Source organism: Pezoporus occidentalis, unplaced genomic scaffold (assembly GCF_034315485.1).
Source record: "Pezoporus occidentalis ecotype Australia unplaced genomic scaffold, CSIRO_AGI_Poc_V1 ctg18, whole genome shotgun sequence".
Taxonomy (NCBI): Eukaryota; Metazoa; Chordata; class Aves; order Psittaciformes; family Psittacidae; genus Pezoporus; species Pezoporus occidentalis.
The window spans coordinates 4,911,854-4,924,146 of NW_026913640.1; the positions used below are offsets into that span (position 1 = coordinate 4,911,854).

At 48.2% G+C, this 12,293-nt stretch overlaps 1 protein-coding gene across 5 annotated transcripts in view; it reads left to right on the forward strand.

Moving 5' to 3' along the window:
• Positions 1–357: 357 nt before the first annotated feature.
• The window catches only part of SLC7A1 (solute carrier family 7 member 1), a 56,539-nt gene continuing 44,603 nt past the window's right edge, over positions 358–12,293 (forward strand). For all 5 annotated transcript variants that reach the window (XR_009964111.1, XM_062615094.1, XM_062615092.1 and 2 more), the window contains exon 1: positions 358–473. The gene's annotated coding sequence lies outside the window, so the exon portion shown is untranslated. The remainder of the gene's footprint in view (positions 474–12,293) is intronic.

Below are 12,293 nucleotides of genomic sequence, written 5' to 3' on the forward strand. Positions count from 1 at the left end.
CCTGCACTGACTGGAAATCTGCTTGGTGGAAAAAGAGCTGGGGTGCTGATTGACAGCTGCTGAACATGAGCCAGCTTGTGCCCAGAAAGCCAAGAAAGGCAATGACATCCTAGCCTGTATCATCAATAGCCTGGCCAGTAGGCCCAGGGAAACTATCGTCCCCTTGTACTGGGCACTGGTGAGGTGGCACCTCAAATCCTGTGTTCAGCTCTGGGCCCCTCAGTGCAAGATAGACACTGAGGTGCTGGAGCGGGTTCAAGAAAAGGGAAACAAAGGTGGTGAGGGGTCTAGAGAATGAGCCTTAGGAGGAACACAGAGAAGGGTGGGCAGTGCCCTCTTCCCCCTCAGCGTGGTGGAGGGCGGAGCGGGCGTTGCGCGCCTGAGATGTAAAAGCGCTGCGCGGCGCTGCTTTGCCCGCGGCGCGCCTTCGCCTGCCCCTGAGCCCGCGGGCGCCGGGCTCTCCCGTCGGCGCGGTGAGTGAGGGGCGCGGCGCGGCGCGGCTGCTCGGCGGCGGGCGGAGCGGGCCGGTGGTGGCCGGGCGGGTGGTGGCCGCAGCGGCCCCGTGCGGGGCGTCCATTTTGTGATGGAGCCGGGCGGGCGCGGAGGGCTCTCGGGGCCCGGCTGTCTTCTCTCCCGCCACAGCAGCCATCCCTCCATTTTATCTCCTTGGTGGCACGCTTGCTTGCGGCCGCGCTCCGCGGCGGGTCTGTCCCCGAGCGCTGCTGGAGCCATCCCTCGTCCCCCGCCTTTCCACATCCCGCGCCCGCGGGGGGACTGTTCCAGCTCCTCTGCTGAGGGTGCGACCCCTCAGGATGCTGGGGCTGCCCTGCCGGCGGGAAGGGCCTTAGCCTGGTGCGGGGATGGGACCTGCTGCCTTTGGCGCCTCAGCGCTGCCTAGCACGTCCCTTGTAGTAAGCATTGCGGCCTCCAGCCACGCTTTCCCTCTTCCAGAGCAAGCAGTAAGTGAGGGCAGGGTTGGGAGGCGCCTATGCGTGCACGTTGCTCAGCTAACCCGCTTTCTTGCTTATCTTTGCTTTGCAACGTGCGCAGTGCCGCGGAGGTGAAGGCCCAGGTGTCAAGGAGAAACCCTGGGCTGTTTCCCTGGCCGTCTTTCCATGTCCCGGGTAGCTCCTGGGTGGCTGCTGTGCCGTGCTGTGCGTTGCTTTCCCTTAAAGAATGCAACGGTGGTTGAGAATTTACCAAAAATGCAGGTATTGTTTGTAGCGTGGGAGTCAGCCCCACACCCTGCAAGGTGCTGTGCTCTGCTGTTCCTGAACCTGCTCTGTGATGGGGACTGGGGCTTTTTTCCATGTTGTTTGTCAGCATTTTGCAGGCAGCTGGCCTGACTAACGGATGGATTCTTCTTTTTTGCATATGTACGTGTGAATGAGGCAGACAGGGTGGGGAGCCCACTAAAAAAACAAGTGGTATTTTACATGTAGCTAAGGCTGGACAGAAGGATTGGAACTACATACAGGCTATAAACATAGCAGTTGCAGCTCTAAAAAGTTCATAGGCTGCATATGGGGCAGGAAGGCTGAGATGATCATGGTGCTGCAGCTGTATGAGTTAACTGTCTCTTGGCTGAGTCTGTTTGCCACCTCTATGTGGCACCTGACAACTGTTAATGTTCATGCTTGAGCAACAGCCTCATGGTTGATGCCCAGCGTCAGGTGAGCCGGTGAACGCTGCCTGATCTATGGGCTCTGCTAAGCCTTGGGGGCAAGTGGGGAAGATGCGGTCACACACATAGGTGTACAGGAGCCTCTGCGGTGGAACAGCTCTGCCTCTTGAAGCTGTTCACTCAGCGTGGCTTGGCTGTCTGCTGTCTCCAAGTCAGAGGGAAATAAAAGGAACGCTTGGAGAGAACAGGTAGGAACTTATTGGTCAGATACTCTGTGCACTTCTGTTGCCATCAGCGCTCAACTGAAATGCCTTTTAGACAGGATTTCCATATAATACAAAAGAGGACTGCACAGGCTGCATAGCTGCAAGTGCTGACCCTGACACAAAAGAGGAGCAAGCTTGTGGATTGCCGCAGCTCTCAGAATTTATTTTGCTGTCAAGTATTTTAAGTATTGCGCATTTTGAGTGATCTGAAGGGGACAGGCCTTGACTGTGCTCTACCACATGCGTGCTTTAAGTAGTCAAATTAGCTTTGAAGTAAACCCATTTCCTGAGCAGAACTACGTTTTATGCTGGTTTGCTGGGATGCGTAAAGTTTGAATCTTGCTGCTTGTAGGCTTGTGCTTATCACGGAGGGGATGTGTTCAGAAGGCACTCCTCATTTCAGGTGGGCTGTAATGGAATCCTGAGGCTTCTCATTCAGGCAGTGAGACCTTTGCTCTGTCAAGTTCCTCAACAGGTTGATGAGACTTCAGTGGCCTTTTAGAAATGTCATTTCCAGTTACGCTGCAGCTTCCGGAGAGTAGAAAACAAAGTGGTGACTTTAGTTCTCTTTGCTCTTATTGTGATGCTGTAAACATCAGTGTGGAGTGGGGCAGGAAGAAAAGAGGGTGACTTTGTCTGCAGATGTGCCCAGTGGATGCTGGCTTAATCCTGGTGAGGTTTATTAGCTGGGCCACTGTGGTGCTGAAGGGGAAAGAGGGATGTTGCAGAGCCCCTTAGCCTCTAGTGAAGGATGAGCTAAGAAGTCCTGCTGGCTTAACTGAGCATGTGGAGAAGCTAGTGGCACTGGCCAGCAGAACTAGTTCAGTGGTTCTGGGTAGAGCTGGTTGGTGTCCAGTCAATACTGACTCGGAGTTAGTAACCCAGGGTGGATTATTTCTGCTATGTACGTTGGTGTGTTTGGCAGTATCCTATGATTTTTTTTCCATTACCTGTTATATCCTCATCCTAGGATATATCCTAGGGCCAAAGTCCTGGCAAATTTCTCATTTACTGGATGGTGGTGATTCATCTCGCCAAATGCAGTCATATCCAAAGTAGCCAGCCCCTGCTCCTGTTAAGGTCAATCAGGGGAGGAGTGGAGTTCCTGGAGTGTGATTCATCTCAGCCTTCCCACTGACTATAAAAGGAGGATTAGCCTGGATGTCTAAGTCTGCGCTATAAATGTTGTCAGTGTCTCAATGGACCTGTGAGCTTCTCTGATTCCTCAGTGACTTTGGGAAGTGTTGTGGCTGTTGACACTATGTGGGGGTTTGTTCTGGTTTGAGCACTCCCTCCTTAGTGCTGTCATTGCAGTGTCCCTGGCTACTTAAACCCACTTAAAAAAAAAAAGAAGTGGGAGAGAAAAAGGTACAACTGAATCTGTTGGTCAGACAAAACATGGGGGCTATCACCTGCCCTATGACAGGATTCCTGACAACTGCCTGTGGCTCCTGGGCAGTTTGGGGGTGTCAGGGATCAGGAGCTGGGGCTCCCACTCTCCTGCTGCAGTTTATAGAAACCAAGGCGCTCCACTCGCTCTGGCAGCACTGCCTGGAGCTGCCTTCCCTCGGTGGGTCAGCAGCTGCTGCGCTTGCCGGGGTCCCCGAGTGTGCTGGAGACCACCAAGGTGGTGGCTCATAAATCCTGTGAATGGTACCTCCAACAGAAGTGCCTTATTTCAGAGTTTACAAAATAAAGTACTTTTAAGAGATGCAGTTTTAAGTTTCTGGTATTCTTTTACTGTAGTGAAAAACAGTTCAGAAAACTTTATTTCACAGATGTGCAGGTTTTGTGTGTTCAAGAGTTGCAGTAACTGCTATAGAAAAAAATGTGCTACTAGCTTCTGTGCCAAGCAAGATCCCTTGTGAAATTTTCCTGTTCATCTTACCTGTTCCTCAGTGCCTCCCCTATCGTGTTCTGTCCCCTTTTCTGAGAAATACATGACTGCTATATTTACTAAACTACTAAATTTATTACTGTCTGCGTAATATTTTGCTTAATATTTTCTTACACCTCTTCCTCCTGCCTTTTTCTGAGGTAAGGAATAACTCTTAGGTTCCCTTTTACCAGCTGTCTTTCCCGAGCTGTACAGATTTCACAGTTCACTCTTGCCTCATGTTTGTTGTTTGTGTCTTTCCTTGTAGATCTCATTGACCCATCTATATTTCAAACCACAAGGATGAGGATTTTAGTTAGTATCCTGTTTCTGAGGACTTGCAATTAATAACTGTTAGGATTTACTGAGTGAGCTATGCTTGAAATTTAGTGGCTGTTTGACCACTATATTGAGCCATGTCTGAAAATTTACTATAAGCCACTCTGGAGTGAAAAAAAAAAAACAACCCAAAAGAAATTAAACAATGAGCTTTTTATTTTAGTGGGTTTGTCCCTGGTACTGATTCAGGCAGACAGTTAAAATCCTCTGTACCATATCATTTATTTATTCCTGGAGCCTATTCTGTCAAATGAGAAGGTGTTCTCAAAATCAACATCCATGTGTGCTGTGACCCGTATTGTTATTCCTGGCTGTGCGTAAGCCTAACTGTCTTATTTTGCCAGGTCTAACCTGAGTTAGCAGCTAGGTTGCCTTTGAAGTTTCAGCTGGCAAAGTAAAATAGTATGGTGTGTCTAGAAAATACTTGCTAATGAGTTAGCAGTGTTTGAGTGAGGTCATCTGAATGCTGCACAGACAGCTTAGTGCTCTGTGCAGAGGTGATGATGCCTGGGAGGTAGAAGGTAGTCCCAAGCATTTGGGGACACTCACCTCTGCAGCCAGTGCACTTGAGACAGTCAGAAAACCAGTGTCTACACTGGTGCTGCTCTGTGTGTTTAGAGTGGACCACATCAGTTCAGTGGTTTGATTAAACCAAAGGTGAATTTGCCTTCGCTGTGGGGTATTTGTGGGATGTAGTTTAGTGCCACGTTCCATTGCAATAAAAGAAGTACCATGCAAAATCACCTTTTAATTTTATGGGTGAAGCATACTGAGATCAGGGCTTTGGAGAACTTGCATCCAAGGGATCTGCTTCCCCAAACTGCTTCTGCAGTGGGGTCGGGAGGTAGTAACTCTGTGGATGGTGGATGAATAGAAGGCTCTGCTGTGAAATCTGGAGTCAGTAAACAAAACCCATTCTGCAAAATAGGAGGGAAAAAAAAGTACAAGCTGTAAACAATAAAAAATCAGACTACCAGTAATGCTAGTAGTAGTTTATTTGGGAATGCTGATGTGGGAGATTTATTTGGACATGGTATGTGGCAGGAGTAAACTTACTGTACAAAAGATTACTGTGATTTAATTAGTGAACTGTTTCTTTAAGCTGAAGAAAAGCTTTACTTCATCAGGTGAGTTATTGTTAAACTAATTGGAAAAACTGTGCTGCTGAGGTGGGAGAACTAGGTTATTTTGCTGAAGTGACTCTCATAAAGCAAAGTAGATGTGATGTATCTTTAGAAGATATTCCAGAGGGGATTAGTTGGCTTGGGTAACCAGAATAGTCTTTCAGCCTTAGGTTGCTGATTAAACTTCACTCAGAGTTGCATACTGCCTGCCAGCTGTTTGATGACCCATATGAGATAATCCCAAGCAAAGGATGCTGCTGCTTGTTTTTATCCTTACAAAAAGATTCACAAAACAGAGTGACCTGTAGCATATGTGTTGTGAAGATACTCATTCTTTGTTTTACTTTGCCGTGGCAGTCTGTGCATCGGACTGGTTTGTGTGCTTAGAGCTTCCGAAAGCTGAGAGCACATCGTAAAGAAAATCAAAACCAGTTAAGCAATGGGAGAAAAGCGGAAGCAAAATCATCATGCTTTGCTCTGAAGGTACTAGGATCAGTGCTTGGGCAGTCTTGAAATCCAAAGCTTTGTTCAGAAAGTGCTCTTATTTTTGAGAATGACAGATGTAAAGAGGCGTCATTGCTTTTGTGAGGGAAGTGGATTTCTGAGTTACTAAAGCCCCAAAGACCATTTGGAGACTTTCACACCTTTCTACTAACTGTCTTCAGAAAGGCAGGTCAGAATTCATTGAGGTGCCTTTTGCTTCTGCTGGCTCAAGGTTCAGTCTGTCCTCTGTCTTGAGGGGTGGTCTGGTGGAGTTTTCATAGATGTCTGCTGGAGCCCTGCAGTAGCAAGGGAAGGTGGATGTCTCTGAAGGGTCATTCCTCCCATCTCTCCTCTGAAGGGGTAAATTTATACCTGGAGGTGCCTGTCTTTGCTCTGTTGGTTACAGAGCGAGGTGAGATGATGCCCTAAACCCAAATGTCTGCTTTGGAGTTGGCTGAAGCAGTCCTACCCCTCATAACCTGATTGGCACAAGAAGAAATACAAGGATATCCCCCAAGGAAACATGTGAATGATGAAGCCACACTGGTGTGCTTTGGCTGCTCCAGATAAACCATCATAGATGTTGGAGTGCTTTTGAACCTCCTTTTTCCTTTGAAGGAAATACCTGGAGAGCAGAACAGCATGATGCAGGACACCATCAAAAGCACAAAAGTTGCTCTTTGCTTTTCATGCCGCTGTTCAGACTCTTGGGGAGAAATGTTAATTGCAATTTGTTTCAGTTATTTTCCTTTAAAACCACTAGCACTTTTTTCCAAGTCCTACTACAGTGAAGCTAAGCAGAATATTTACAACCAGTTCGTTAACTTCCTGCTGTCGCTTAAAAAGTCTAGTACCAGCAGAGCTTACTATACTTCGAAGTTTCTTGTTCTAGGTAAATGACATGGGGAGAGAAGGTACTATACATGCTCAGATAAGTATGTTGAAATGTATAATGCAATTGCTTTCAAGTCACTCTTCCCCAGGTCTGTAGCATTGCATGGGGTTGTTGTGACCTCATACCACTGGCCACACCCCATCCATCCAGCCTGTCCACATCTCTCTGTAGAGCCTTCCTATCCTCCAGCAGATCAACACTCCCATTCAACTTGGTGTTCACGAATTTACTGAGGGTGCACTCAATCCCCTCATACAGATCATCAGTGAAGATAATAAATAACACTGGCCCTAACACTGAGCCCTGAGGGACACCACTAGTGACTGGTCGCTAACTATATGTGATGCCATTTACCACCACTCTTTGGGCTCAGTGATCCAGCCAGTTTCCAACCCAGCAAAGAATATACCTAATCCAGGCAATGAAAAGAAAATTTCCCAAGAGAATGCTGTCAGAGACAGTGTCAAGTAATTAAGGTTAATCACCACAGCCTTTGCCTCATCAACCAGGCAGGTCACCATGTCATAGGAGATCAGGTTGGTCAAGCAGGACCTGCCCTACATGACTGCATGCTGACTGGGCCTGATCCCTCCGTTTTCCTGCACATGCTTTATGACCTCACTTAGGATCATCTGCTCCATGTCCTTCCCCAGCGCTGAGCTCAGACTGACAGGCCTGTAGTTTCCAGTGTCTTGTTTCCTGCCCTTTTTTTAGAGAGGTATCACATTGGCCAACCTCCAGTCCTCTGAGACCTGCCCACTAGACCAGGATGCTGATAGATAACAGAGCGGCTTAGTGACCTCTGCCAGCTCCTTCACCGCTTGGGTGGAACCCATCTGGACCCATAGACTTGTATACGTCTAAGTGGAGCAAGAGGTTGCTAACCATTGCTTCCTTAATTATGGGGACTTCAACCAGCTCCCCATCTCTGCCATCCAGCTCAGGGAATTGAGTAGCCTGAGGATGGCTGGCATGACTTAAAAGACTGAGGCAAAGGCAGCATGAAGTACCCCAGCTTTTTCCTCATCCTCAGTCACTAGGTTTCCCCTGGTATCCGGTAGAGAGTGGAGGTTCTCCTTGGCCCTCCTTTTATTGCTAATATATTTGTAAAAGTATTTGTTATGATCTTTTATCTCTCTGTTCTATCACAGTTCCATCTCTGCCTTTGTCATCCTAACTTTCTCTCTATATAACCTAACAACATCCTGGTATTTTTCATGGGGTGGTGGCTCCTTCTTCCACAGGTGATAAATTCTCTTTTTCCCTGAGTTCCATCACTATCTCTCTGTTCAGCCAGGCTGGTCTCTTCCCTGCAGGTCTGATTGTTGACACATAGGGACTGCCTGCTCCTGCACCTTCAGAATATAATTCTTGAAAAGCATCCAGCCTTCCTGGACCCCTTTGACCCTCAGTAATGTTTCTCAAGGAATTCTACCAACCAGCATCCTAAACAGGCCTAAGTCAGCCCTCTGGAAGTCTGCGGTGGGGGTTTTGCTGACCTTCGTGACTTCTCCAAGGATTGAAAAGGCTTGCTTCTGACCAGTCAGTCTCCTGCTCAGATTTCCTTATTCCTTTGGCTGTTCCACCTCTTCCCGCAGCTCTGCCACCATGCGGAGCACATCATCAACCTGCTGACATCTTGCACAGCCACCACCTAACGTCGCCGACAGGCTCTGGCAGAGCCAGACGCCGGGACAGCTGCATGTGTATGGGGGACCTCTGTGCGTGTCGCCACGTCCCCCCTGGCCAGCAGAGAGGACTGCGGTTGCTTCCTGCCGCGACGCTGCTATCCCGGAGCAGCGTCCGGCTGAGCGCGGGCTGCGCTCCTCGCTGCGGGGTGCCGGGCCCCGCCCCTCACCTGCCCGCGCCCGTTCCCGCGCTCCCGGGCCGCGTTTACCGCTCGGGGCGGTGCCGTCCCTGCTGCGCCGCCCGCGTGAGTGCGCTGCGGCGTCAGCGGCGCTGCTGGCTCCTGGTCAGGGCGTGGGGAGGGCTCGGGGCGCCCGTGGTGGCTCTGGGGGCTCAGGAACCAGACTCCTGGGCGTTGCGGTCTCCCCACGCTGCGGTGCTGAAGGCGCCTCTCCGGAGATACCTTGGCAAATGCAGATGTCCATTTGAATGAGAATGTCCATCCCCCCCTTAGGGATGGAAGTACCAAAATCAGCCCTCTGGAAAGGGCTTCCCAATGGGTTTGTTATCAGTGTGGTGATCAAAAAGTTGGCATCACCACTACATGCTTTTTCAGTGAGCTGACCTATTTTTAAACTAAAAATAGAGGGCAAGACCCGTTCCGCATTGTTTGCCAACATGCCAGCATGGCATAAGCACAAGATTTTTGTTCTGCAACCTAATAGCACTGATGGTACAGCTGTTTGGGTGATCCATTTGTTGAAGACTGAAAGGATGCTGAGGGAAAATGACTGTCCAGAGGACATCACCCTTGAGAAGGGTACAGATGGCAGTAGAGGTTTCAAAGTAGATATTAGCATATATGGGACAATGTTGAATGAGGATTTCTGCTCTTGCTTCCTCTGAGGTCGTGCCTGGGAGTTCATGGGGCTTGCAGCAGGGTCAGGCTTGGGTTTTCTCCTGTCCTTGTTAGAAAAAGTCCTTGTTCTGTCCTTAATTCTGCAAGCAGAAGAAGAAAATTCTCAGAAGCAGCAAGGCCTTGAAATAGGTAAGGAGTGCTTTTTCAGAAGCTGAAACAAATTGTAGTTGTTTAGGAAGTGATAGTACTGCTTATGTAAAATGGTGCCCTGTCAGCTTATTTTTACACGTGGTGTTTTATGTTTAGCAGCACAGATGTTTGTTACAGTTTACGGTTTGCTGTTAACCAGATGCAAGATTGCTTATTTTCTTACGGGATTGTTTTGGAGAATGTCCCTTTTTAGAATGTTGTTAATCGGGAAGGAAATCTATCAACCTGATATAATAGGTATGTTAACCATTAGATAAGAGGAGGAAGAATATCTTATTTTATTTGAAAATACAATGCAGTCAAGGAACAAGAATTTGGACAGGGAACAAAAGTAACAAACATAAAATGCACTTTAAATAAAAGACAAGGACCAGTAGCAGTAGGTGGAATTTAGACCCTATTGAAGTTGGTGGGAGCTTTGCCATCGACTTCAGTGGGACAGGATTTCACCCAAGGATGTGGCCCCTGCCCCAGAGTACACCCTGCTAGGTTATCTAGGTGTGTCATTGCTTCCCGCTGGTCTCAAAGCCCTCGGCTCCGGCTGAAACCTGAAGGTGCCTCCTCTGCTCCTGAAGGTTCCCAAAGTCTTGGAGTGAAGCCATTTCCTACCCAGGGCCTGAGCAGCCAGGGCTTGCAGTGTTTCTCATCAGAGAAACTGGAGCTAAAGCAGGGGTGAGAGCTAGGTGTGTGCAGAGCAAAGCTAGTCTGTAATTCAGATCAGTGTTTCTAGCATTCAGATCAAGTTTCCTCAGCTTGAAGGTGGTTATGTACAATATGGTAGTGTTCCTGGAATAATTTATATTGTTTTATGTGGTCAGGACTGTGTTATGCTACAGGAATACTGATTGTACATTCAAAAAAAGGCTCATCGTTTCAAGTATGGTTGGGAGTGGGAGTGAGAGGAACCAGCCCGGAACATATTTCCTTACTTCAAAGGCAAGAACGCCTGTTTCAGAAAGTGAGGTCACAGCCGGATCCAACTTCTAAGGAGGGAAAAATAATAATCTCTGTGAAAATCACCCTTTGATACAAGTGCAAAGATAACAAATAATATCTAGCAGAGGAAAGGTTTTGGGCAGAGGTGTAATGAATGGCCCCTATACTGCATCGTACTAAACCAAAAGATTGTTCTCCTGACAAAAAATCCCACCTGTCTTTTATAGAAGGTCTCTTTGCCAAGCTATGCTGAAAATAATTGAAAGCAAAAGGTTGATTTGGTACCTGCTGTTTCAAAAGCAACAAAAACATGTGAGAGGTGTTTAGGATGAAGATCAGTCACCTGTGTGATGAAGGACAGTGCTGTGTATGAGCAATGCAGAACATGGCTGCAGTGCCCTTTTATCTGCATGTTGTTAGGAGGTATTTTATTCACAACACAGATGCTCAGACTTTCTGAGGATGCTTTTTGGGCAGGACGAAGTTGCTACCTAGATCTTGAGTGTGGCTCTCAACTGCAGGGAACCTTGATCCACCTCTACCTGGAGGCACTTCCTATACAAGGATAATGTCACACTGCACAGCCTGGCCTCTACCTTTTGCTTCTGTTTCCCACAGAGCAGGCTGTCTGTGGCACTTTGTGATATATGGGGCAGTGGGTCACTTACGCACTGCAAGCAGGTGTATCATTAGTACTATCAGGCTCTTAAGGCTAGCCCCATTCCCATTGTGTGGGCATGATAGAAACCCACACATTGATCATAGAATGGTTTGGGTTGGAAAGGACATTAAGATCATGTAGTTCCAACCCCCCTGCCACAGGAGGGGACTCCTCACCCTAGACGATGTTGCCCAAGGTTCTGTAGAGCCTGGCCTTGAACACTGACAAGGATGGAGCATTTACCACATCTTTGAGCAGCCTGTTCCAGTCCTCACCACCCTCACAGTAAAGAACTTCCTTATATCTAACCTGAGCTGCCCCCTTTAATTTTGAACCCATTACCCCTTGTCCTATTACTGCAGTCCCTGATGAAGAGTCCCTCTCCAGCATCCTTGTAGGCCCCCTTCAGATACTGAGAGGCTGCTGTGAGGTCTCCATGCAGCCTCCTCTTTTCCAGGCTGAACAGCCCCAACTTTCTCAGCCTATCTTCATACAGGAGGTGCTCCAGCCCCCTGATCATCCTCGTGTTCCTCTTCTGGACTTGTTCCAACAGCTCCGTGTCCTTATGCTGAGGACACCAGAACTGCACACAGTAGTCTAAGTGGGGTTTCACAAGAGCAGAGCAGAGGGGCAGGATCACCTCCTTTGACCTGCTGGTCACACTCCTTTTGATGCAGCTCAGGACATGGTTGGTTTCTTGTCTGCGAGCACACACTGAAGCCAGCTCACGTTGAGTTTCTCATCAGCCAACATCTCCAAGTCCTTCTCCACAGGGCTGCTCTGAATCACTTCTTCTCCCTCACCTGGATTTTCCATGTAAAAAATGCTCAGCACCTCGTAGGATGAAACCCTGTATGCTCAGCAACACTGATGTCAGCTCAGATGTGCAAACCCTGAGGAGCACAAAATAATGGATAAGTCACTGTGGTCTGGGGAGGTCTGGACCTTATGCATGGTGAAATGTCTTAGGAAGATCTCTTCTCTGGTCTTCTGTGGTTGGTCCAGCTCAGCCCCAGTGGTCAATCTGGGACTACCCAGGGACTCTGTGCAAAGGGCAGGCGAGCCCTGCTGATTGCACTGCAGACCTCCCTGGATCTTGCTGCTTTCTGAGCTGGGGCATCTCTCTACCTCCTTTCCATTTTCTGTCTTTATTAATAGCCTCAGCTGGGACATCACTGTATTCTGTGTTGCTTCTAACTCCTCTGTTCAGGCCATTGAATGTCTAAACCCTGCTATGAATATTGACTTAGCAAGTAGTAAACTTTTTCACCAGTCTTGTGGCATTTCTTGATGTTTCTGTAGTGCAGAATAAACCCGTGTTTGTCCTGAAATCCAGAGTTTCGTCTGAGTTAAACTGGTCTTGACTTTCACACTAACTTTGGAAAATAAATCCA